General features: G+C 41.8%; 1 protein-coding gene and 1 pseudogene across 14 annotated transcripts in view; one reads left to right on the plus strand and one right to left on the minus strand.

Moving 5' to 3' along the window:
- Positions 1-24,511, plus strand: part of TTLL7 (tubulin tyrosine ligase like 7) — a 197,490-nt gene that overhangs the window by 27,022 nt on the left and 145,957 nt on the right. For 4 of the 14 annotated variants that reach the window (XM_037826780.1, XM_037826781.1, XM_037826783.1 and 1 more), the window contains exon 2: positions 24,042-24,210. The exons of the other annotated variants lie outside the window; for them this stretch is intronic. The gene's annotated coding sequence lies outside the window, so the exon portion shown is untranslated. The remainder of the gene's footprint in view (positions 1-24,041; positions 24,211-24,511) is intronic. 14 annotated transcript variants of the gene reach the window in all.
- LOC119527118 lies at positions 580-1,239 on the minus strand (annotated as a pseudogene).

The following is a 24,511-nucleotide window of genomic DNA, read 5'->3' on the forward strand; positions in this document are numbered from 1 at the left end:
TCTGCTGTTATCCTCAGATTATCTCCTCTGACATTGTGGAATGTAAGAATCTCTTGTGATTGAAAGTTGAAATCTAGAATGTATCACACAGATTTTGGGATGGCATGGTCAGAGACTGTGATTCACTTAGGATTAATGACTAAATATATTTTGTAGAGGCTAATGCAATCATGTATTCCTATATGACTTTGAAAATGCTGGCCTGATATCTTTTGAAGACAAACTGCCTCAAACTGTCTTCCTCCTTTTCTCTTTTCCCTCTTACTCTATTTTTCTTTTCATTTCTTTATGAAAATTAATTGCATCCTTTTTTTTTAACCAAACTAAATTCTTTTATTAATAGGCATCATAAAGAGATAATACTAATCTTACTTAAAAACCGTGAGTGCCAAACTGGTGAATAGACAGCTTAGAATAGCTTTAAAAGTATTTCCCATTTTAAAAAGCTACTAACAACATATAAACACCTATACTAAACAAAAAAGCTATAATATGGACACATAATTGATGTGTCTAAAGTGACATATATACAGTACATAATTAATGTTACTTATGTTCAGTACATTTTTCTGATTCCCTTCATGCTTTACTTTCTCCAGAAACTGAATTCTGTGCTTCTTCTTCTAAAATCAGTATAAGTTATCCTTGGACATCAAATTATATATTGTCACAACTTTAGTAAACCAATGACACAAAAATGTTTCATTTTCATATTCATCAAATATCTGCCTGTGATGAAAATAAGCATGTGAAAATATTCTGTAAATCTATGGCATACTGATCTAGTTTTGCTACAGATGATTTCCTTTATGCTAACTCTGCTGGAAAAATATTTATTGCTATTCGGGAGACATGCAGCACCATCAAGTGTGTGCCTAGTGTAGTCAGTGGCAGGATGCTCTTGGAGTTTTATGAGCTGCACAAAGAAAAATCCGTTGTTCCGCTGCTGTCGTCTGAGTACATGTATCTGGATAGCACTCACTCTGAAGTTTGACAGCAAGTCCATTTAGCTCAAGGCAGAACTGCATACTTCCATACACCTTCATCTTGTCCTTCAGGCGGTTCAAGAATTTTGTCAGTATTGAAGCATTTTGCCCTTATGATCTGTTGAATATACTGCTGAACAGTCAGGGTTCTGTCCATTTCATCAAAAGATGCATCAGGTTAATTATAGAAATCCTGCACCTTGGTGCCCAGTCTGTTCTGCCTCAGCACTGCTGTCCCCCCTACCATGACCATAGCACCAAAGTCTCACATCCTTTTTTTTAAAAATGCAGTTTTATTGAGATCTATTCACACACCATACAATCCACCCAAAATATACAGTGGCTCACAGTGTCATCACATAGTTGTGTATCACCACAATCGATTTTAGATTATTTTCATTACTCCAAAAAAAAAAAAAAAAAAAAAGAGAAAACTAAAAACAGCCCATATCCCTTATGCCCACTATCATTGGTGTGGTACATTTGTTACTGTTGATGAAAGGATATTAAGATATTACTGTTAACTGTAGTCCATAGTTTGCAATAGGTGTGTTTTTTCCCATATACCACTTTATTATTAACTCCTTGTAATAGTTTTTCACATTTGTTCCAGTTTAGGGAAGAAATTTTTGATGCTTGTACTGTTAATCACAGTCATTGTCCATCACAAGATTTACTGTGTTATACAGTCCTGTGTTTTAACCTCTGGCTTTCCTTCTGGTGACTGTGTTTTAACCTCTGGCTTTCCTTCTGGTGACATACATGACTGAATTTCCCCTGTCAACCACATTCATACACCATTCAGCATGGTTAATTATGCTAACAATAACCTGCTACCATCACCTCTATCCATTTCCATATATTTAAATTCAACCTAGTTAAAAATTCTGCATGTCTTAAGCAGCCGCTCCCCATTCTCTAGCCTCATTCTATCTCCTGGTAACCTATATTCTAGATTCTCTGTCTGTGAGTTTACAGATTATAATTAGTTCATATTAGTAAACTCATGCAATATTTGTCCTTCTGTGTCTATTTCATTCAGCATAATGTCCTCAGGTTTCATCCATGTTGTTGTGTGCTTCAGGACCTCATTCCTTCTTGCTGCTGAATAATATTCCATCACATGTATATTGTACATTTTGTTTATCTCCTCTTAATTTTATGGACACTTGGGTTGTTTCCATCTTTTGGCAATTGTGAACAGTGCCACTATGAACATTGGTATGCAAATGTTTGTTCGCATCCCTGCTTTCAGTTCTTCTCGGTATATACTGAGTAACAGGATTGCCGGATCGTAGGGCAGCTCTATACTTAGCTTTCTGAGGAACCCCTAAACTGTCTTCACAGTGCCTTTACCATTTTACATCCCCACCAGATAGCTGCAAGTTTTTTTTTTTTAATTTTTTATTGTAAATGTAACAGAAAGGTGATAAATTTCAAAATACACTTTAATAAGTAGTTACAAATTTTAATGTATGGTATGGTTTACAGTTCCACAATTTCAGGTATTTCCTTCTGGCTGTTCTAATACACTAGAAACTAAAAAGAAATATCTATATAATGATTCAGTAGTCACAATCATTTGTTAAATCCTAACTTCTCTGTTAAAACTCTTCCCTCTCAGGGGGATGCAAAATGAAACAAAAGAAAGTTTCAGTGGCTGAGAGATTTCAAATGGAGTCGAGAGGTCACTCTGGTGGACATTCTTATGCACTATATAGATAACACCTCTTAGGTTTTAAAGTATTGGAATAGCTAGCAGTAAATACCTGAAACTATCAAACTCCAACCAGTAGTCTGGACTCCTGAAGACAATTGTATAACAATGTAGATTACAAGGGGTGACAGTGTGATTGTGAGAACCTTGTGGATCACACTCCCTTTATGTAGTGTATGGATGGATGAGTAGAAAAATGGGGACAAAAACTGAATGAAAAATAGGGTGGGATGGAGGGGATGATTTGGGTGTTTTTTTAGTTTTATTTTTTATTCTTATTCTAATTCTTTCTGATGTAATGAAAATGTTCAGAAGTAGATTATGGTGATGAATGCGTAACTATATGATGGTACTGTGAACAGTTGATTGTACACCATGGATGATTGTATGGTATGGATGATTGTATGGTATGTGAATATATTTCAATAAAGCTGAATTTATAAAAAAAAAAAACCTCTTCCCTCTCATTTGATCAGTCTCTCAATCTTCAGAGATATCTGGGCAATGACCATTCTAACTTTTTCATGTTGAAAGGTAGTGTCAACATTATGTGGTAGGGGAATGCAACGGGTTGATGTTTTGGGAGAGACTGGTATCTCTAAGTTTCAGGGCTTATCTGGAGTTTTGGTTTGCCAAAGCTGCTGAAATGCAATATACCAGAAATGGATTGGCTTTTTCAATGGGGATTTATTTACAGTTCTAAGGCCATGAAAGTGTCCAAATTAAAGCATCAACAAGAAGATACATTCACTGAAGAAAGGCCAATGGTGTCTGGAACACCTCTGTCAGCTGGGAAGGCACGTGGCTGGCATCTGCTGGTCCTTTGCTCTTGGGTTGTGTTGCTCTCAGCTTTGGATTCCAGTGGCTTTCTCTTTAAGCATCACTTAGCTTCTCTTGGACAAACTGTGGGCTTCATCTCTTAGCTTAGCAACTCCAAACATCTTTCTGTCTGCATCTCCAAGCATCTGGGTCTGTGTCGGCTCTGAGCTCTCTTAAGGACTCCAGTAAACTAAATAAACCCACCTTGAATGGGTGGGGTCACATCTCCATGGAAACAACCTAATCAAAAGATCCCACCCATGAGAGGTCTGCCCCCACAAGAGTGGATGGAAAGAACATGGTCTTTTATGGGGTACATAACAGATTCGAATCAGCACAGCTGGCATAGGAACAATCTGGAGGTATTAAGTTCCTGGAAAATAAACTTAATAAGTAAAACTTTTATAATCTTAGAGAGATCCCTGGGTTTTCTTTAAGGTTTTCTGGAATACTGTTGTTTGGGGCTTACATACTGCGGCATTCTGTACTATCTGGCTGAAGCTTGCATAAGAGTGACCTCCAGAATGACCACCTGACTCCATTTGAAATCTTTTTAACTGCATCCTTTTGAAAAACTTTTCCATATAAACATAGTATTATATGTATTTATGCTCATTTTACATTCCCTTTTATTAGAGTGCTTGAGATGTGTTAAAATGATACTAAGGAAAACAAGCCTTCTTGTTGTTAGATATTAGCATACAATTCTGTGCTGTGTAAGGTGTTGTGCTTTTATCTTTCAATCATATTTGTCTTCCCTGACCCTGGATTCTTTCCATTTTCCTCCCATCACTCTCACGACTGTATATCATTACTTTTTTAATAATATGAAAAGAACTGCACAAATCTTAAGGGTGTAGCTTCGTGGGTTTTTACATATGTATACACTTGTGTAACAGGTCAAGATCTTGAACATTTCTGTTACCTCAGAAGGCTCCGTCCTGCCTTTTCCCTATCAGTTATCCTCAGTCTTGCCTAGAGGTAGCCTTTATTCTGACTTCTGTCATTTGAGATTTAGTTTTGCTCGTTCTTGAACCTCATATAAATAAAATCTTACAGATATACTCTTTCGTGCCTTGTTACCTTTAGTCATCATTAGGCTTATAGTCATTGTGGTGTTGTGAATAGCTATTCATTCATTTTTTTGCTTCATCATTCTCCATTGTTTGACTATACTACAATTTATTTCTTCATCTTACCCTTAATTGATATTTGGGGTATTTCTGGCTTTGAGTAATTATTAATAATGCTGCTGTGAACATTCTTGTAAAGTTCTTTAGGTAGACATATGACCTTATTGGGATGGCTGAAGTTTTGAGATGGAAAATACCATTGAAATGTCTGAGGAATTCATAAAAGGGAGGCTTTGGCAATATGGATCTAGGGTTTGGGCTAGTTAGGAACTAGAGGTACATGGTCCAAATCCCTTCTTATCATTTCTCTTCCTCTAGTGTGCCTCTTACCTTCTCCTTTTAGAATGTCTGGGATTCTTGGTGAGTTTTTACAAGGCAGGGGGACTGGAGTAAGTTTATTACTAGAGATAACAGAGGCACCAACACCTTTGAAGCAGGGAGAACTAAGGACTATGTGCCAAGAAGCTAGAAGATAAGTCTGAAGGGACCACAAAATGGGAGAGTCCAGAAGAAGCAGTCAAAGATACATTACAGAACCAAGAGTCTTAGCAAACTCGAACAATTACAGTATAGTTGGCAGAGAAGTGGAAGTTCCCAGCAGTGCGACACTGAAAGATATCCTGGGAATGTGAACCACATACAACCATTCCCCATCATTTGCCTCAAAATTATCCCAATTAAAGAATCTGAGTAAATATAGGATACCTGCTCTACAAATAAAACAAATAAACAATAAAAACAATGATGGTGTACTTACTGTCCAAAAACAGATCTCTTAGCACTACTCACCCAAACTTGATTATTATGCCTAAGTCCTCCATTATGAAAACTGAATCCCAAGCGTTGCTAAGAACCAGTACTGATTTTTGACCCCTTTTTGTATGATAGCTGGAACATCTTAGGTGGTGTGTTGGGCCATGTCTGGAATAGATCCATCGTCAGGTAAGTGATAGTTGAAACCTTGGGCAAAAATAATGTAATTTGGGGATAGTTGTTGAGCAGATGCCCTCAGTGCCCTTCCCATATCCTTGGTACCTTAACCACTTCATTATGCTCTCCTAATTTCAACTTCTTATTAGTATCTGCAGATCTTTGTCTGAGGGCTTTTCGAGGGCTTTTCTGAAAGCTTTGGTATTGCAGGTCCATCCCAATTCTTTTTTCCCGTTCTGCCCCCAAGTGGATAGTGTGTGCCATGGAATTAATAACCACCCCCACCCCACAGCAGCCCTCTACCAATATTGGGTTACTCTGAAGCAGTTGTGTTTTACATTGGTTGCCAGAGTTTCCTAGTGGATTAAGCTTCAGCCACCCAAGCTGGATGGGAACACACCCTCCATCAACTGCCTTCCCTTCCCTGTTTTGCGTCTCTACTCCCCAACTGGTATTTCCTGCACTTCCTAAGATAAACTACCTGTACTGAATCATTGTATTAGATTTTGTTTCTGGGGGAAACTGAACTAAGAGTTCTTGGATAATAAAACTCTTATTCTTTTTGGTTACTAATTTTCTTTTAATTTCCAACTGCTTCCTGGGATGTCTACTTGGACATGCTGCCCATGTATCAAAACTGACATATCCAAATTGAAATCAGGACTTTAAAAAGAGATGCTCCACATTGATTAGGAAGACATTTGTAGGATTTTCTCTCTGCACTTTCTTCCTCCTGTTCATCTCTAAAGGAAAAAGCTTTTAGTGAATTCAGTATGTACTGTGTGTTCCCAATTTTCTCTGATCTGGGTGTGAATAGCACCTCATACAAATATAACTGGTACTGTAATTTCACTGCTAGCTATTTTTACTTGATGATCTAAGTCTTGGCTTGAATTCCTGGAATCAGTTTACATTTTAATTTCTGGAAGTGTTAACCTGAGAGTAGTTTAGCAAATATTCCAAATACCAAAAATAAACACAAAATGATGTAATTCACAATCATAATTCTTGTGCACCACTTAGGAAATCAATCTCTTTTGGAAGTAGCCAATTTTATAGATTATTTTAAGAAGTTTTTAATTAATAGTGTATAATAAAATTCATCCTGTTGCATGATTCATAACTGTTCTCATATCATTTGCTTTAAAGTATTATGAACTTTCAAAAAACAAGTCAAATATGACATGTAAAGCAGCTTGCTAGGAGATGAATATAATAACCCAATTAAAGCTTGTTTAGGTTTAGTAAATTAAAGCAAGTCTTCCTCAATTTTATCATTTTTTTTTTACATTTTTTTATTGTCAAACCTAACATATATACAGAAAAGTGGTAACTTTGAAAGTATGATTTAACAAGTAGTTACAAAGCAAATTTCAAAGAATGTTATGGGTTACAGTTCCACAATTTCAATTATTTCTTTGTTGTGAAGCATTATATATATATACAGAAATTGATAACTTTCAAAGTGTAATTTAACAAGTAGCTATAGAGCAAATTTCAAAGCATTTTATATGGTACAGTTCCACTATGTTAGTTATTTCCTTCTGGCTATTCTAGTACTCTAGAAACTAAAAAAAATTATTTATGTAAAGAGTCAGTATTTTTAATACTTTGTTAAATCCTATCTTGTCAGTTGCTACCCCTCTCTCTTGTTTGATCACTGTCTCAATCTTCAGGGATATCTGGGCAGTGACCATAGCTTGTTCATATTGCAAGGGGGTGTTGACATTATGGGAACGGGGATGCATCTGGTTGATGTTCTTGGAGAGGCTGTTGCCTTTGGGTTTTGGGACTTATCTGACTTGGCAACACTCTGGGTTTTTTTAAGTTTCTGAAAAGTAAACTTTAAGAGTGAAACTTATAAAGAGTCTCAGATAGGGACCTAGGTGTTTAGTATTTTGGGGACTACTGTTGGTTAGGGCTTGGCATAGTGTGGTTATTTGGAGCTTGCATAAGAGTAACCTCCAGGATAGCCTCTTGACTCTTATTTGAAATCTCTTAGCCACCGAAACCTTATTTTGTTACCTTTCTTTTCCCTCGTTTGGTCAAAAAGGCATTCTCAATCCCTTGATGCCAGGGCGAGGCTCATTCCTGAGAGTCATTTCCCACGTCTCCAGGGAGATTCACTCCTCTGGGACTCATGTCCCATGTAGGGGGGAGGGTAATGAATTTATTTGCAGAGTTGGGCTTAGAGAGAGAAAGGCCACATCTGAGCAACAAAATAGGCTCTGCGCCGGTTTGAATGTATTATGAGCCCCCAAATGCCATTATCTTTGATGTAATCTTCTGTGGGCAGACGTGTTAGTGTTGATTAGATTGTAATTCTTTGAGTGTTTCCATGGAGATGTGACCCATCTAACTGTGGGTGATTTCTCTGCTTGGATAATTTCCATGGAGGTGAGGCCCCGCCCATTCAGCATGGGCCTTGATTAATTTACTAGAGCACTATATAAGCTCAGACAGAAGGAGTGAGCTTGCTACAGCCAAGAGGGACACTTTGAAGAATGCACAGGAGCTGAGAGAGAAGCTGCAGATGAAAGACAGTTTGAAGACGGCCGTTGAAAGCAGACTTTTGCTCTGGAGAAGCTAAGAGAGGACAAACACCCTAAGAGCAACTGACAGTGACATTTTGGAGAGAAGCTAAAGCCTAGAGAGGAATGTCCTGGGAGAAAGCCATTTTGAAACCAGAACTCCGGAGCAGATGCCAGCCACACGCCTTCCCAGCTAACAGAGATTTTCCAGACACCATTGGCCATCCTTCAGTGAAGGTACCCCCCTACTTTGGACAGTTTATGCTTTAAGACTGTAACTTTGTAACCAAATAACCCCCCTTTATAAAAAACAATTCGTTTCTGGTGTTTTGCATTCAAGCAGCATTAGCAAACTAGAACAGTTTCCCTGGCGGTGCTTCTTAGGCATAATTATAGGAAAGCTTAGCCTCCCCCTCCAGCCGTAAGTTTCACTAGAGCAAGCCTCAAGATCGAGGGCTTGACTTTTTAAGTAGGGGGTTCCTAATTTCACATAATATATATTTGTCCAAGATAAATAATCAGTGTCTCACACCATCTTCACTTAGTTTTACAGTCATCATCATTCTCAGTTTTAAACAATTATCATAACCGAAAACACACCAAAGCTCTTTTTGGTCCCCAGTTATTTATCCCTAGTATTAGTATGGTACTGGTAAGGTATTCCTGTTAAATATAGTCTACAATATGTAATGGGTAGTTTTTCCATAGACCATTCTGTTATTAACTCTTTGTACCAGTGTCACACATTAGAGGTATATCATGCAAGCATTTACTTATATTTGTACTGCTAATCTGTGGGATACAAACCTTGAAACAACCTCTTTCAATCATGTTAACTTTCAATGCAGCACTGAGACTTATAATCCCATTAATGAACTATCGTCACCCCTCTCCATTCCCATACTTTTAAGTTCACCCTCATTAACATGTCTGTACATATTAGGTAATCATTCCCCCTTCACTAGCTTCTGTCATCTGTAGGTCCCCTGTAGTCTACATTTTAATACACTGATTTTACATTGATCAGGGAGTTCATATTAGTGGCAACATACAATATCTCTCCTTTGGTGTCTGGTGTATTTCACTCAGCATTATGTCTTCAAGATTCATCTGTATTGCCATACGTTTATGACCTCATTCCTTCTTACTGCTGCGTAGTAGTCCATCATATGTATATACCACATTTTGTTTAACACTCATGTGTTGAAGGACACTTGGCTCTTGGCAATTGGTGAGCAGTGTCACTGTGAACATAGTTGTGCAAATGTATGTTCGTGTCACTGCTTTCAGATCTTATGGGTATATATCAAGAAGTGAAATTGCCAGATCATAAGGTAACTTGATATCTAGTTTTCTGAGGAATTGCTAAACTATCTTCCACAAGCAGCTGTACCATTCACATTCCCACCAGCAATGAGTAAGAGTTCCAATTTCTCCACATTCTCTCCAGCATTTGTAGTTTCCTGTTTGTTTAATGGCAGCCATTCTTATTGGTGTGAGATGATATCTTATTATGGTTTTGCTTTGCATTTCCCTAATAGCCAGTGAATATGAACATTTTTTTAATGTGGTTTTTAAAGCCATTTGTATTTCCTCTTTAGAAAAATGACTTTTCATATCTTTTGTCCATTTTCTATTTGGGCTGTGTATACTATTGTTGTTGAGTTGTAGGATTTCTTTATATATGCTGGATATCAGTGTCTTATCAGATGTATAGGTTTTCAAATATTTTCTCCCATTGAATTGGCTGCGTCTTCACCTTTTTGACAAAGTCCTTTGAGGTACAGAAGCTTTTGATTTTGAGGAGTTCCCATTTATCTGTTTTTTTTCTTTTGTGTCTCATGCTTTTGCTGTAAAGTCTAAGAAGCTACCTCCTAATACTAGGTCTTGAAGATGTTTCCCTACCTTATCTCCTAGGAGTTTTATGGTGCTGTCTTATGTTTAAGCCTTTGATCCACTTTGAGTTAATTTTTGTATAGAGTGTGAGATAGGGGTCTTCTTTCCTTCTTTTGGATATGGATATCCAATTCTCCTAGCCTCATTTGTTGAAGAGACTGTTCTGTCCCAGTTCAGTGGATTTGGGGGCCTTATCAAAAATCAGTGGACAATGGATCTGGGGGTCTATTTTCGAACTCTCAATTTGATTCCATTGACCAGTATGTCTGTCTTTGTGCCAATACCATGCTCTTTTGACAACTGTGGCTTTATAGTAGGCTTTAAAATTAGAAAGTATAAGTTCTCCCACTTCATTAGTCTTTTTTAGAATGTTTTTTGGCAATTCGGGGTCCCTTTCTCTTCCAAATAAATCTGGTAACTAGCTTTTCCAAGTCTGAAAAATAGGTTAATGGAATTTTGATTAGAATTGCATTGAATCTGTGGATAAGATTGGGTAGAATTGACATCTTAATGAAGTTTAGTCTTCCTATCTGTGAACATGGAATATCTTTCCATTTAATTAGGTCCTCTTTGATTTCTTTTAGTAAAGTTTTATAATTTTCTGTGTAGAGGTCTTTTATGTCCTTGTTTAAGTTTTTTTCTAGATACTTGATTTTTATAGTTGTTGTGATGGTTAGGTTTATGTGTCAATTTGATCAGGTGATGGTGCCCATTTGTCTGTTCAAGCAAGCTTAGTGCAACCATTGCTGCAAGGACATTTCATGGCTGGTTAATAAACCAGAAGTCTGATTTATTAAATCATCAGTCAATTTATTGTGCGGTCGCAGTTGACTCGTCTGGGGGGGGGAGGTGGCGGCCGGTTGCCAAATCCTAGGCTCTCAGGATTGCTTGGAGGGTACCGGCGGCGGGGGCTCTTTCCCGGAGGCGAGGGCGAGGCGGGGGACTGGGCCCGGTCCCCGGCGTAGGCGTGCAAAGTATGGAGGGCGGCGAGAAAGGAACAGGCGGGACACGGTTCTTTTAGGGTGAAGAAGCCAAGAGAGTTTATTAGGGGAGAGTACAAGCTTATATCGGGCGTTTAGAGGGCGGGGTAGCTGTAGAGGTTAAAGGCTTGGATTGGTTCTGAGAGGGCGCGGAGGTTGATTGAAAAGGGGCGAGAGTTGCTCCGGTAACGGTGTCTGGCAACAATGTATGCGCACTGGTGGTGATGAGAGTTGCACTGGCAACGGGGAGTGTCCGGGCAAGATAAGGGGGTGGGGAAAAGGCGGTTCCCTCCGGCAAGCCTCCCCTAACAGTGGTATTTTGGGTGAGGAAATGGGGCCTGCCTCCGGCCTCACTTTCCCAGGCCCGGGGGGCTGCGGAGGGCGCTGTCGCCCGTGCCCACCACCCTCCCCAGGGGCTGATCAGGTCCCCCAGCCCAGGCCCGCCAAGTTGAAGCACGTAATCAGTGTCCCGCATCTCCCCCTTCTTTTCTAATTAAAGGAAGAAGCTTACCGGAGAGGCCCGCTAAGGGATGAGGGAAGGGGGAGGCCGGGGAGGGGAAAAAGGGGTTGACGGTGGTTCAGCGAGGCTGGAGCTCGGCGTTGGTGTGGCGCCCGGGCGCTCGACAGGGGTCTTGCTGCTTGCGGGATGGACGAGGGTGGGGGGTTTAAAGTTGGAGGTTCAGAGAAGCTGGAGCTCGAGGTTGGTGCGATGTTCAGGCGATCGAGAAGGGCCTCGCGGTCGGCGGGTTGACCGGTGGCGGTGAGGTTGCGGAGGGTTGGTTGTCATCTCGGAGTAGGGAGCGTCAGAGGTGGGGAGTTGCTGGTACTGGACTTGCACGAACGAGGAGAAAATAGCATTCGTTTGTTTCCTTACAAGCTGGACAATTCTGCGGATAATGCAGGGTCCTAAGGTGAGAGCTAGAATAATCATTAGTAGGGGGCCGAGGAGAGGGAGGAGGTAAGGGAGGAGGGGGGTAAAGATGTGGGACCAATAGCTGGTGGCTTCACGGTCTCTTTTGCGTTGTTCCAGTCCCTCTCGGACCTTCTTTAGGCTGTCTTCGGCGAGACCCGTGGAATTGGCATATACACAGCACTCTTCTCCTAGGGCGGCGCAAAGGCCTCCTTCTTTGAGGAGGAGAAGGTCGAGACTTCGGTGGTTTTGGAGCACTACCTCAGAGAGGGAATTGACAGAATTTTTAAGATGGGAAATAGCGTCTTGTAGGTGACGAATGTCCTCGTCAACAGCCGCCCGGAGGTGAGTTAGGGCGGAGCCTTGACTGGCTAATGCAGCGATTCCGGTGCCAGCGCCTGCAAGACCTAGGAGGGAGGCAATCGTGAGGACGGTGATGGGCTCTCGCTTTTGCAGTGGGGCAGAAGCTGCAGTTGTTTCCAGGCGGAGGAAGAAGTCTTCCTCGCTATGGTATAGGACCCTAGGGATGAGGACAATTAGGAGGCAAGTTTCATTAGTTGTATTGAGGGTTTGCACGTTAAGGCAGGGGGTAAGCCCTGTAGAGGAGCAGAGCCATTGGGAGGAGTTATGAGGGATGAGAAATTTCGCAGAGCTGCTGGGAGATGAGTAGTCGGCGCAAGCTGTGAGGTTGGGAGAGTTACTTGAGCGAGGGCGGATGCACTTTCCTGTAAAGGAGACTGAATGAAAGGTTAGGGGGACGGCAGAGGTATTCCAATTGCATTCCGAGGGGCTGTCCTCTGTGTTTTCTGAAAAGGAGAGGTTGGAGGCAACTGGCTCATACAGGGGGGAGGAAGTGGAGAGGCAAAGCCAACAAGAGGAGGTAAGATTAGGGTTGGAGGAATTCACTGAGGTGAAGGCCGCTTGGATAAGGGTGAGGAGGGGAGAGGAGTAACGGGCGGGGGGCGGACGAGGTTGGGGTGGTGGTGTTGGTGACGCGCCGTTTGCAGCTGAGGTGCGGTTTCCGGGTGTGCTGCTTGTACTCGAGGTGCGGCTGGGGGGCTGTGGAAAAAGGGGGTTAATGACTTGGTTGGGACCTATGCCAGAGGGTGTTTTTAATGCAGTATTTTGGCATGGTTGGCTTACAGCCTTCTTTTTTATGAGAATAAGTGATCCTGGGTCGGTTCCGTCCTTATAGATTCTGAAGCCCCAAGTTCGACCGAGTAACCAGGAGGGATCAGTGGGGAGCTGCACTGTAAGATTAAGATGTGTGCAGGATCCCTCGCTTTCTTGGCCGAGCCAGTTAACTGTAGGGAGTTTGCACCCTGGAGGGGCCCACCTTAAGGTAAGGTATTGATTAGGAACAGGAGGCTTCCAATTAATGGCTAATGTTTCACACCCCCAGTATGCACAGTAGTACTTGTTGGGGGAATTGCAGTACGATTTTCCAGGATTTGAGGATGGGCACATGTAATATTGGGCCTGGGGATTACTTACCTTTCGAGCGCAGGTTTCTTCGACTCTGGAGACAAAGGTGGCGAAAGGCTCACTCGGCTCCTGGAAGAGCTTGGTGAATTTATTAGGCCGACAGGCAGAGCAGTTGGCAAAAGCTCGCAAGGCGATTCCCCGAAGGATAGGCCAAAAGGTGGCAGGTACATTAATATAAGCAGATGCATTTATAAACGCTCCCGTGCCTAAGTAGGCTTCGGGGTGATGATAGACTCCAGTGGCTGCGTCTTGCTCGCTTTGCTTAGCTGCTTCCGCCTGGAAGTGAGCACGCCAATCAACAAACTGGCTGGGGTTAAGAATGGAACGGGCAAGCGAGGCCCAGTCTTGGGGGATGCAAAAGTCCATGCCGAGATCCTGCAGTATTTGGGAAGCGTATGGGCTACCTAACCCGTCCTCCTTGACGGCCCTGCGAAGCTGCTTAATAGTATCAGAGTCAATGGGATACCAGTCATACGGTTTCTGTGGTGTGGGGGTAAGGTTAAGAGGAAAGCAGCGAAAAGCACGAGAGAAAGGAGGACGCGCCTGCAGAGGGCTTGGCGCGGGAGTGGGGGTAGGGGGAGCGTTGCCCCAAGGGTTGCCTTGAGGTGTAGAAGGCAGCCAGGGGTTGTTAGTCGGCAGGGTGGGAGGAGCGGCGGCAGCTGCCGGTAGCGGCTCCGAGGGGGAGCTCGCCGGAGGGGGAGGCGGAAGTGGGAGGCCCCAAGCGTCGCAAGACGGCGGCGCGGTGGGAGTGGCTAAGGCATAAGATGGTGGACTAGCTCCGCCCTGTGAAAGGGCGGGGTAAAGCGCTTGCGGTTTCCGGCCCAGCTTAGGGCTGACGTTATCGCCGGAGCACTTCCTCCCCTCGATGGAAGAAGAAGGAGGAGGAGGAAGTTCGCCATCTTGGCGAGGCTCAGTGTTATTTTGTTTTTTGGGAGTCACTTCGAGCGTGTTGTTAATCTGCTTGACTAAGGACTCTGTGTCCGAATCGTGGCCTACATTAGTATCGCTGTCTGAATCTGTTGACTGGGTTGATAGGGCCTCCTTGGATTTAATGGGGCCTCGATCAGGGGGGAGGGAGCCTTGAAGGCAGGAGCGGACGGTTATTAACGTGGGGAGCAAGCCGGGAGGGAAGCGCTTGCTCTCATGTTCCATGGCGTTGGTGACCCGATCAATAAGGCGATCATAAGTAACAGGGTCCCAAAGATGGCAAGTGGTGAGCCATGGGTTAAAGGGCAGCAGGAGGTCCCAGTATACTTGCAGCTGCCGGACAGACACCTTACAGCGATGTGTGTCTAGGGGACCAGCCAGAGCACGAACTTGGGGTGCTTGGCGTGCAGATAGACGATTACCCATAGCGGAGTGAGAAAAGAAAAAGGGGGGTTGATTATTGAGTAAAGAAAATGAGGTAAACCGTGGTCGCGAGGCCGAAGGAGACGGCGAGAATAGAAGGCAGGAGCCTCTAGTAGCGAGAGCAGTTTGGGGGGGGCGGTCGCAAAGAGGCACACCGCGCGAAACAAAGAAACAAAGACACAAAGGACCACAGCAAAGTAATGGAGGGGAAGAGGGAAAGCTACTGGAGGAAGAGTGTTAGGAGGAATGGGGGGACATAGGAAGAGAAGACGAAAGGTAGTCGGGGGTAAGAGTTAGGTTAACGCGGGAAAGGAAGAGCGGCCCGGGCGCGGAGCGGCGTGGGAGAGGCGGCTCCGGACGTGGAGCGGCGAGGGAGAGGCGGCTCCGCGGGGCGGCGAGGGAGAGGCGGCCCTTACTTTGCAGGCGAGGAGAAGGGGAGCTGGAGAGGCGTCCGGGCGAGTGGGTGGTTTTACTGGACCGCTGCGTGGAGAGGACTTTTAATTCCAGGGGCCCCACGTTGGGCGCCAGTTGCGGTCGCAGTTGACTCGTCTGGGGGGGGAGGTGGCGGCCGGTTGCCAAATCCTAGGCTCTCAGGATTGCTTGGAGGGTACCGGCGGCGGGGGCTCTTTCCCGGAGGCGAGGGCGAGGCGGGGGACTGGGCCCGGTCCCCGGCGTAGGCGTGCAAAGTATGGAGGGCGGCGAGAAAGGAACAGGCGGGACACGGTTCTTTTAGGGTGAAGAAGCCAAGAGAGTTTATTAGGGGAGAGTACAAGCTTATATCGGGCGTTTAGAGGGCGGGGTAGCTGTAGAGGTTAAAGGCTTGGATTGGTTCTGAGAGGGCGCGGAGGTTGATTGAAAAGGGGCGAGAGTTGCTCCGGTAACGGTGTCTGGCAACAATGTATGCGCACTGGTGGTGATGGGAGTTGCACTGGCAACGGGGAGTGTCCGGGCAAGATAAGGGGGTGGGGAAAAGGCGGTTCCCTCCGGCAAGCCTCCCCTAACAGTGGTATTTTGGGTGAGGAAATGGGGCCTGCCTCCGGCTTCACTTTCCCAGGCCCGGGGGGCTGCGGAGGGCGCTGTCGCCCGTGCCCACCACCCTCCCCAGGGGCTGATCAGGTCCCCCAGCCCAGGCCCGCCAAGTTGAAGCACGTAATCAGTGTCCCGCATATTGCATCTGTGGTTGATTACATCTGCGATCAACCAAGGGAGTGTCTTCCACAATGAGAGAATAAAATCAGTTGGATGTATTCCAATCAGTTGAAGACTTTTAAGGGAGAAGAGAGAGAACTTTTACTTCTTCTTCAGCCAGCCAGCCTCTCCAGGGGAGTTTATTGAAGACCTTCATTGGAGTTGCCAGCTTGCAACCTGTCCTAAGAGATTTGGACTTGTGCATCCTACCCTATGGAGTTTGGACTCGGGATCCCCGTGGTTGCACAAGACACTTTTATAAAATCTCATATTTACATATATCTCCAGTTGGTTCTGTTTCCCTAGAGAGCCCTGACTAATACAGTTGCTATTGTGAATGGAGTTTTTTTCTTGGGTGTCTCTTCAGTTAGGTCATTTCTAGTGTATAAGAACATTCCTGATTTTTGTGCATTAATCTTGTATCCCACCACTTTGCTGAATTTGTTTATTAGCTCAAGTAGCTTTCTCATCATCTTTTCAGGATATTCCAAATATGCAATCATAGCATCTGCAAATTATGGAAGTTTTACTTCTTTCTTTCCTATTTGGATGCCTTTTATTTCTTCTTCTTGCCAGATTGCTCTGGCTAGAACTTCTAGCACAATGATAATAATAGTGGTGCATCATTGTGGGAATCCTTGTCTTAGAATTCCTGATCTTAGAGGGAAGGCTTTCGGTCTCTCACCATTGAGTACTATGCTGGCTGTGGGTTTTTCATATATGCCCTTTATCATATTGAGAAAGTTTCCTTCAATTCCTACCTTTTGAAGTAATTTTATCAATAAGTGGTGCTGAATTTTGTCAAATGCTTTTTCAGCATCTATTGTGGTGATCATTTCAATTTGTTAATGTGTTGTATTATGTTGATTGATTTTCTTATGTTGAAACACCCTTGCATGCCTGGAATGAACCCAACTTGGTCGTGGTGTATGAGTCTTTTAATATGTCTTTGGATTTGATTTGCAAGTATTTTCTTGAGAATTTTTGCTTCTATATTCATTAGGGAGATTGGCCTGTGCTTTTCCTTTCTTGTAATACCTTAATCTGGTTTTGTTATTTGAATGCTGTTAGCTTTATAAAATGAATTAGGTGTTGTTTGTATATATTATGTCCCCCAGAAAAAGTCATATTCTTTAATTCAGTCTTTTGGGGGCAGATGTATTAGTGTTGATAAAGTTGGAACCTATTGGTTCAGTGTTTCAATGGAGATATGACTCAGTCACTTGTGGGCAAGACCTTTCATTGGATTATTTCCGTGGAGGTGTTGTCCCACCCTTTCAGGGTGGGTCTTCATTGGATCACTGGAGTACTTTAAAAAGAGCCACACAGGCCCAGATGCAGAGCAGCTGCAGCTAAGACAGGACAAAATGCCCTGAGAGCAACACTTTGGAGAATGCCATATTGGAACGCAACCTGGGTGCAAGCAGATGCCAGCCACGTGCCTTCCCGCTAATAGAAGTTTTCCGGATGCCAATGGCCTTTCTCCAGTGAAGGTACCCTTTGTTGATGCATTACCTTGGATACTTTATGGCCTTAAGACTGTAACTTTGTAACTAAATAACTTCCTTTATAAAAAGCCAATCCATTTCTGGTATTTTGCATAATGGTAGTGTTAGCAAACTGGAACAGGTGTCATTCCTTTTTCTTCAGTTCTTAAAGAGTTTGAGCAGGAATGGGTCAGTTCTTTTTGGTAAGTTTGGTAAAATTCCCCTGTGAAGCCATCTGGCCCTGGGCTTTTATTTGTAGGAAGCTTTTTGATGACTGATTTGATCTCGTTACTTGTGATTGGTTTGTTGAGGTCTTCTATTTCTTCTCTGGTCAGTCTGGGTTTTTCATGTGTTTCCAGGAAATTATCCATTTCCTCTAAATTGTCTGGTTTTTGGTGTAGCGTTGTTCTTAGTATCTCTTATGATTTTTTTGATTTCTTCGGGATCTGCAGTAATGACTCCCTTCTCATTTATTATTTTGTGTATTTGGGTCTTCTCTTTTTTTGATTTTGTCTGTCTAGCTAAGTGTTTGTCCATCTTGTTGATCTTCTCATAGAACCAACTTTTGGTTTTATTTATTCTATTTTTTTTCTTGTTCTCTGTATCATTTATTTCTGCTTTAATCCTTGTTATTTCTTTCCTTCTACTTGCTTTAGGTTTAGTTTTCTGGTCATTCTCTAGCTTCTTCAGTGTTCGGTTACGTCTTTGATTTAAGATCTTACTTCCTTTTTAATGTATGCATTTAGAGCTATAAATTTTCCCCTCAGCACCACCTTTGCTGCATCCCATAGATTTTGATATGTTGTGTCTCATTTTCATTTGTGTCTAGATACTTACCAATTTCTCTTGTAATTTCTTCTTTCACCCGCTGATTATTTAGGAGTGTGTTGTTTAATCTGCACATATTTGTGAAATTTTTGGTTCTTTGGTGGTTATTGATTTCTAGTTGCATTCCACTATGGTTAGAAAATGCGCTTTGAATAATTTCAATCTTTTTCAATTTATTGGGGCTTGTTTTATGCCCCAGCATATGATCTATCCTGGAGAATATTCCACGAGTGCTAGAGAAGAATGTATATCCTGGTAACTTGGGATGTACTGATCTATATATGTTTGGTAAGTCTTATTCATTTATCACATTGTTTAGGTTCTCAATTTCTTTATTGGTCCTGTCTGTTTATTCGATCTGTAGAAGATTGTGGTGTATTGAAGTCTCCCATTATTATTGTAGAAATGTCTGTTGATCCCTTTGGTTTTGCCAGAGTTTATCTCATGTGCTTTGGAACACCTTGATTGGGTACATAAACATTTATGATTGTTTTTCCTTCTTGGTGATTGTCCCTTTTATTAATATATAGTGTCCTTCTTTTACTCTTCCGACATCTTTGCATTTAAAGTCTACTGTTTTCTGATATTAGTATTGCTATCCCTGCTTTCTTTTGGCTGTAGCTTGCGTGGAATATTTTTTCCATCCTTTCACTTTCAATCTCTTTGTGTTGCTGGGTCTAAGATGAGTCTTTTGTAAACAGAATATTGATGGATTATACTTTTTAATCTATTCTGCCAACTTGTATCTTTTAATTGGGGAGTTTAATGCATTGACATTCTGTGTTATTACTGTGAAGGCAGTTCTTGAACGAACCATTTTATCCTTTGGTTTTTATTTGTCAGATCTATTTTTCCCCTTCTTTTTTTCCTTTAAGTTAACCTTACTGTACTGTTCAGTTATGCGCCCTTTTTCAGACCGCTCTCTCCTTTGTTTTTTTTCTCAGCTGGCAGAACTCCCTTTAATATTTCTTGCAGGGCAGGTCTCTTAAAAAAGTTCTCTCAGCATTTGTTTGTCTGTGAAAATTTTAAACTATCCCTCAATTTTGAAGGAGAGCTTTGTTGATTAAAGAATTCTTGGTTGGCAATTTTTCTCTTTCAGAATTATAAATATGTCATACTACTGCCTCCTCACCTCCATAGTGCCTGGTGAATAGTCAGTACTTAGTCTTATGAGGTTTCCCTTGTATGTGGTGAATCGCTTCTCTCTTGCTGCTTTCAGGACTTTTTCTTTCTCTTCAGCATTTGCCAATTAGATCAATATATGTCTCAGAGTTGTTTTATTTGGATTTGTTCTATTTGGAATTCATTGGGCATCTTTGATTTGCATATTTATGTCATTTAGAAGGGTTGGGAAGTTTTCCCCAACTATGTCTTTAAATACTCTTCCTAGCCTTTTACTCTTTTCCTTCTGGGACACCAATGATTCTTATATTTGTGTGCTTCATGTTGTCCATCATTTCCCTGAGATTCATTTCAAAATTTTTTATTTTTTTCACCATTTGTTCTTTTGTGTGTTCACATTCAATTGTTCTTCTAGTTCATGTTTTCTTTCTTCTGCCTCTTCATATCTGGTGTCATGTGTCTCTAGTACATTTGTAATTTTATCAACAGTATCTTTTATTTCCATAAGATTGCTCTTTTTTAATTTGCTCTTTCAAATTCTTCTCTATCCTCTTTTAGAGTCTTCTTGATATCCTAAAGGACATAAATGTCTTTAGACAACCCATTGAAGTTGTTTTGCAGATTTGTGTGTGTACTTCTTTGGAGAATTGTGTGTACTTCTTTGATTAATTGCTCCAAGTGTTCTGTGTCTCCTCTTGCTTTTTAATTTGGCTGTTTGGCTTGTCCATATCTTCTTGTTTCTTCATGTGCTTTATGATTTTCTGTTGGATTTGGGTCATTTCCTTGTTTTGATAAGGTTATTTTGGGAAGTGCAGGTGTGATGGTTGGGTTCATGTGTCAACTTGGCTAGGTGGCCTAGCTGTCTGGTCAAGCAGGCACTGGCCTGACGATTGCTGTGAGGCTATTTGAGGCTGGTTGGTTTGTCGGATCATCAGTCAATTGACTGCAGCTGACTGATGACTCATCAAGGGTTGTGCTTCCACAGTGAGAGAATGCAATTGGCTGGATTTGGTCCTGGTGATCAGTTGGAGGCTTATAAGCCGGACGGTTAGAGAACCTTCACTTCTTCTTCAGCTGCTCAGTGAAGCTTTTCCTGGGGAGCTCGTCGAAGTTGCCAGTTCATTTCCTGAGGAGTTCGTCAAAGTTGTCGGTTCGTTTCCTGAGGAGTTCGTCAAAGCTGCCGGTTCGTTTCCTGAGGAGTTCGTCAAAGTTGTTGGTTTGTTTCCCGAGGAGTTCGTCGGACGTCTTCCTTGGAGTTGACAGCTTGTTGACGGCTCTGCAGAATTTGGACTCGTGCGCTCCCGCAGTTGCGTGAGTCACTTTTACAATTTGATAATAAGAGACATCTCTCATTGATTCTGTTTCCAAGGAGAACCCTAACTAATACAGCAGGATTATTTGAATGTTTATATGTATTTTTTGACAGAGCCACAGCTTGCTGGGGTGCACTTTCCCCATCTTCCCAGCAGATGGTGCTCTTGAGTCATCTCTCACCCTCAAGTCAGCTTTCCCCCAACTTTGCCTGTGCACTGGCCAGGGTCCAAACCAGGTGAAAATCCAATCAGTGCACCAGTTCTCTATGTCCACTGGCACTGCCAGACCTGGGGGTGTGGTGTGGTCCCTGTACAGTTTGGCAGGTAGGCTTCTTCAGGGCACTGTGGGTCTGGTGATTCCCAGGCCTCTAAGTGGATCACTCTTGGGCTGTGGGGCTGCGTTTCTCACCCTTCAACTCAACTGTGTCCCACTCCCTGCCCACTGTGCATTTGCTAGTCTCTTGGGTGTGGGAGGGGCTCCTGGTGCTTTCCTGTAGCACTGTTGCTTATCTCTGCCTCTTGCTCGTGCACATCCCTGATTTCCATGGAGGGAGAGTAAATGCCATCAATACTGGTCTGCTGTCTCCTGGGTTCCCTTACGGGAGCTCCTGGATGTGTGGCTGTGGAGGATTATCTCCCCAACCAATTGCAGTGATTGGTGCACAAGAGTGGAGAGCTGCTCACTCCTTGGCTTGGTGGCTGTCTCGCTGCTGTTGGCCCCTGGTGGAGGTCTGTGTTGAATAAACTCACCCTGTCTTTTGAGGCAGTTTCTCCGCTGTTTCATCCAAGTTCCCACCACGTGTGGTGAAAGTCGCTCTCTGGCACTTGCACCCTGAAACTGCTGTTCTGGGTGTCCTCTGACCCTTCTCTAGTTTCTTACGTGGAGGAGAATTTTGGTTCACCTCACCTATTCCACCGTCTTCTTGGAAGTCCGATTTTATCATTCTTTTGTGATAAAATTACATTATTTCATTTATTATGATATTTATCATTTATGTCTTTCCTTAGATAATTGAATATCTTCCCAACTAGTAAAAATTCTTCATAGTGATTTTTAATGACCAGACAATAACCTACTATTTGTCTATATCATAATTTACTTAATTTCTCTATTGAATATGTTTCAGTTGTAACCGTTCACAGGTATTAGAAATAATAGCTTGATGTACACCCCTGTTCAGAAATGTGCCTCAATGTTTTGGATGTTTTGATCAAGATAGACTACTAGAATTGGAATTACTAAGTCAGAGGTCAAAAACACATTACATGTTTTAGGCTTTTGTTAGCTAGTTAGCTATACTTTCTAGTTGCTTTCCAGAATGTTTTCTCTAGTGATGTTCTAGAGAGGGAGAAAAAAAATATAGGTTATCTTTAGGTAAGTAGGCTCAAACTGTTTTGAATTTGATTTCAGTTGTGGGGACTATTATTTTCTGTGTTTATGAGTTTTCTAACATAAATAGTACTAAAGTCAGTGGGTTGTTCTTAGAGTGATGTTTTCTAGATGGAAAAGCAATTATTTAATTTTGTATTAAATGAGATGTTATTTGTGAATAGTATTTTAAAAACTTTATTTGAAATAATTTCAAATTTAAAGGCAGTTGAAACAATAATAAAAAACCAATACAGAGCCCTCCAGTGTATCCCCAACCATATCCAGATCCACCAGCTTGTAACATGGTGCCTCCTTTGCTGTGTCCTTGCATTGAACCATCCATCCATCCATTCAACTGTCCATCCATCCATCATTTAAATGACATTTTAAATTTAGAAACATTACACTGATTGGAGTCAGTATCATCTAGTGAGCAAAGTATGAAACTGAGTAGTGTTCATCATGACTAGTCTGTTCCAGTGTACTTGCATCTTCTCTGGAAATATTTCATTTACTCTTAACTGTTTCCTACATGGTCACTTTACCACAAATGAACTTGATAGAAGTATTATATTTAGGGAAATACTGATGTTGAATATGATAAAATGGTAGGAATATCTGTTTATTTTGAGAAAGTAATTGTAAATAATAAAATTGGACAGCAAGTTTTAGCAGTTATTTTAATTCAGTAAATATTTATAGAGTGCCTACTATGCTCAGAAAATGTTGCTGTGTTCAAGGGAAAATTACACATTGTGTATGTTTTCCTTATTTCCCTTTGTGATGAGTAAGAATGTTCTCACCTGAGAATAGTGATTTTATATTCAAATAAACATTTGGGTATCTCTGCTTATTCTTGACATTTAGAATAATTTATATAAAATTAAATGTAATATAGTAAAATGTAAAATGAAATAAAGAATAGATAGGGAAATTTCCCCTAAACAACTTTAGTATTCATCATCAATATCCTTACAGCAAATAAACACCTCCTTTGGTGAAGGAAAATTCATTTTGATAGCTATATAGAATGAAATTTTAAAGTCAGTGTTCCCTTTTTCCTTAATAGTATAAGATGGGGACTCCTTGAGGGGATAATCATTATTAAGTAACTCCTGAGTTGAGATAGATATCTCAGTTTCCTTCTTTGTGTCACAAGAGGCCAAGAGAAATGATTTTTTCCCCATGCAAATATCCTAGTTGACCTTGAATTTTTCAGTTATATCTCTTTTGTAAAAAACCTTTCAGCTGTTTTATAGTCTCATCTAATTAGAACCCAGTGTGAACCATAAAGTACATATAATTGGCTCTGATCAGCCAAAGTGAAATGATGTCCCCATTGAAAATGTAAATTTAGATACAATCTGTTTGCTATTAGATCTCATGCGAAAGTTCTTATCTTGGTGAATGGGTGAAGAGTGGAGGTTATGAGGAAGGAGAGCAGAGAAATGACAGGCAACCTCATTTTGAGATTGGTTGAGGTGGAGGCTTGGTACTTATACCTCCACTGAAACAGTGTTTGAATTGACAAGTACCATTAAGTGGCACTAACTCCATTCTGGACCTGGGAAGATTTGATTCTTGTGTCCTGGAAGGTTTTTTTGGAGTTATCATAAAGTATATTTTCAGAAGCCCCCATACTTGTTACTGGATATTTTGAAAATAGTAAACAAGTGAATTTTTAATTTTTCTCTCTAATTCTTACTTCCCAATAGTCATTCTGCCTTTATTAGCCTGAGGAAGTAGGAGGGTGAATGTCACCTCAGGGAGGAGGATGTGAATAGGGGAAATCATTTAACAGGAAGAGGAAACAGAAGGCTTGTTCCTCTGGCCGTGGTATGTTATTGGAAGAAGGGTATAAAAGTAAGGGAAACTTATGGATCTTAATATCCTCTCTCTGAGCAGATGGGGAGACATGTTGAGGAGGAAGCTAAGAGCTCATGTGCATTTGTCTCACTTCTCATTTGGGAGTCTGGAAGGAAATCTCATTGCAGGGTACCTCTATGCCAAAATGGAGTGACTGCAGTAAGAGAAAAATTGATAGAGGAAGGAACTGAGTTCACCTTCGCAGAATCTTCCATATCTATATCGTGACATGGAAGACATCTAGAACTTCCTGTGTGCTCCATGGATGGATTTGAAAATAGCTGTTGGTGCTGACTGGTAAGTTTTCCAGGGAAATTGCTGCTGTGTAGGCAAAGAGACTTGTAGCTGAGGACTGCAGGGTTAAACTCTTTGTCTACGTATTGACTAGAGTTGTAGCCAGACCTTAGGAGTCTAACAGCAACAGTAAGAACAGAGGTGGAGTTGCCAAGAAAGATCAGAGGCCCCTGACAGATTTACCAGTCTCACACTTCAGCAGCGAATGCCAACAGTTCCAGCAGTGAAAAGGGAGATGAGGGACATCATCATCAAAGACCTGGAAAACAGACCATTTGTTAGTTCACATATCAGAGAAGCTTCT

Source organism: Choloepus didactylus, chromosome 2 (assembly GCF_015220235.1).
Source record: "Choloepus didactylus isolate mChoDid1 chromosome 2, mChoDid1.pri, whole genome shotgun sequence".
Lineage (NCBI taxonomy): Eukaryota > Metazoa > Chordata > Mammalia > Pilosa > Megalonychidae > Choloepus > Choloepus didactylus.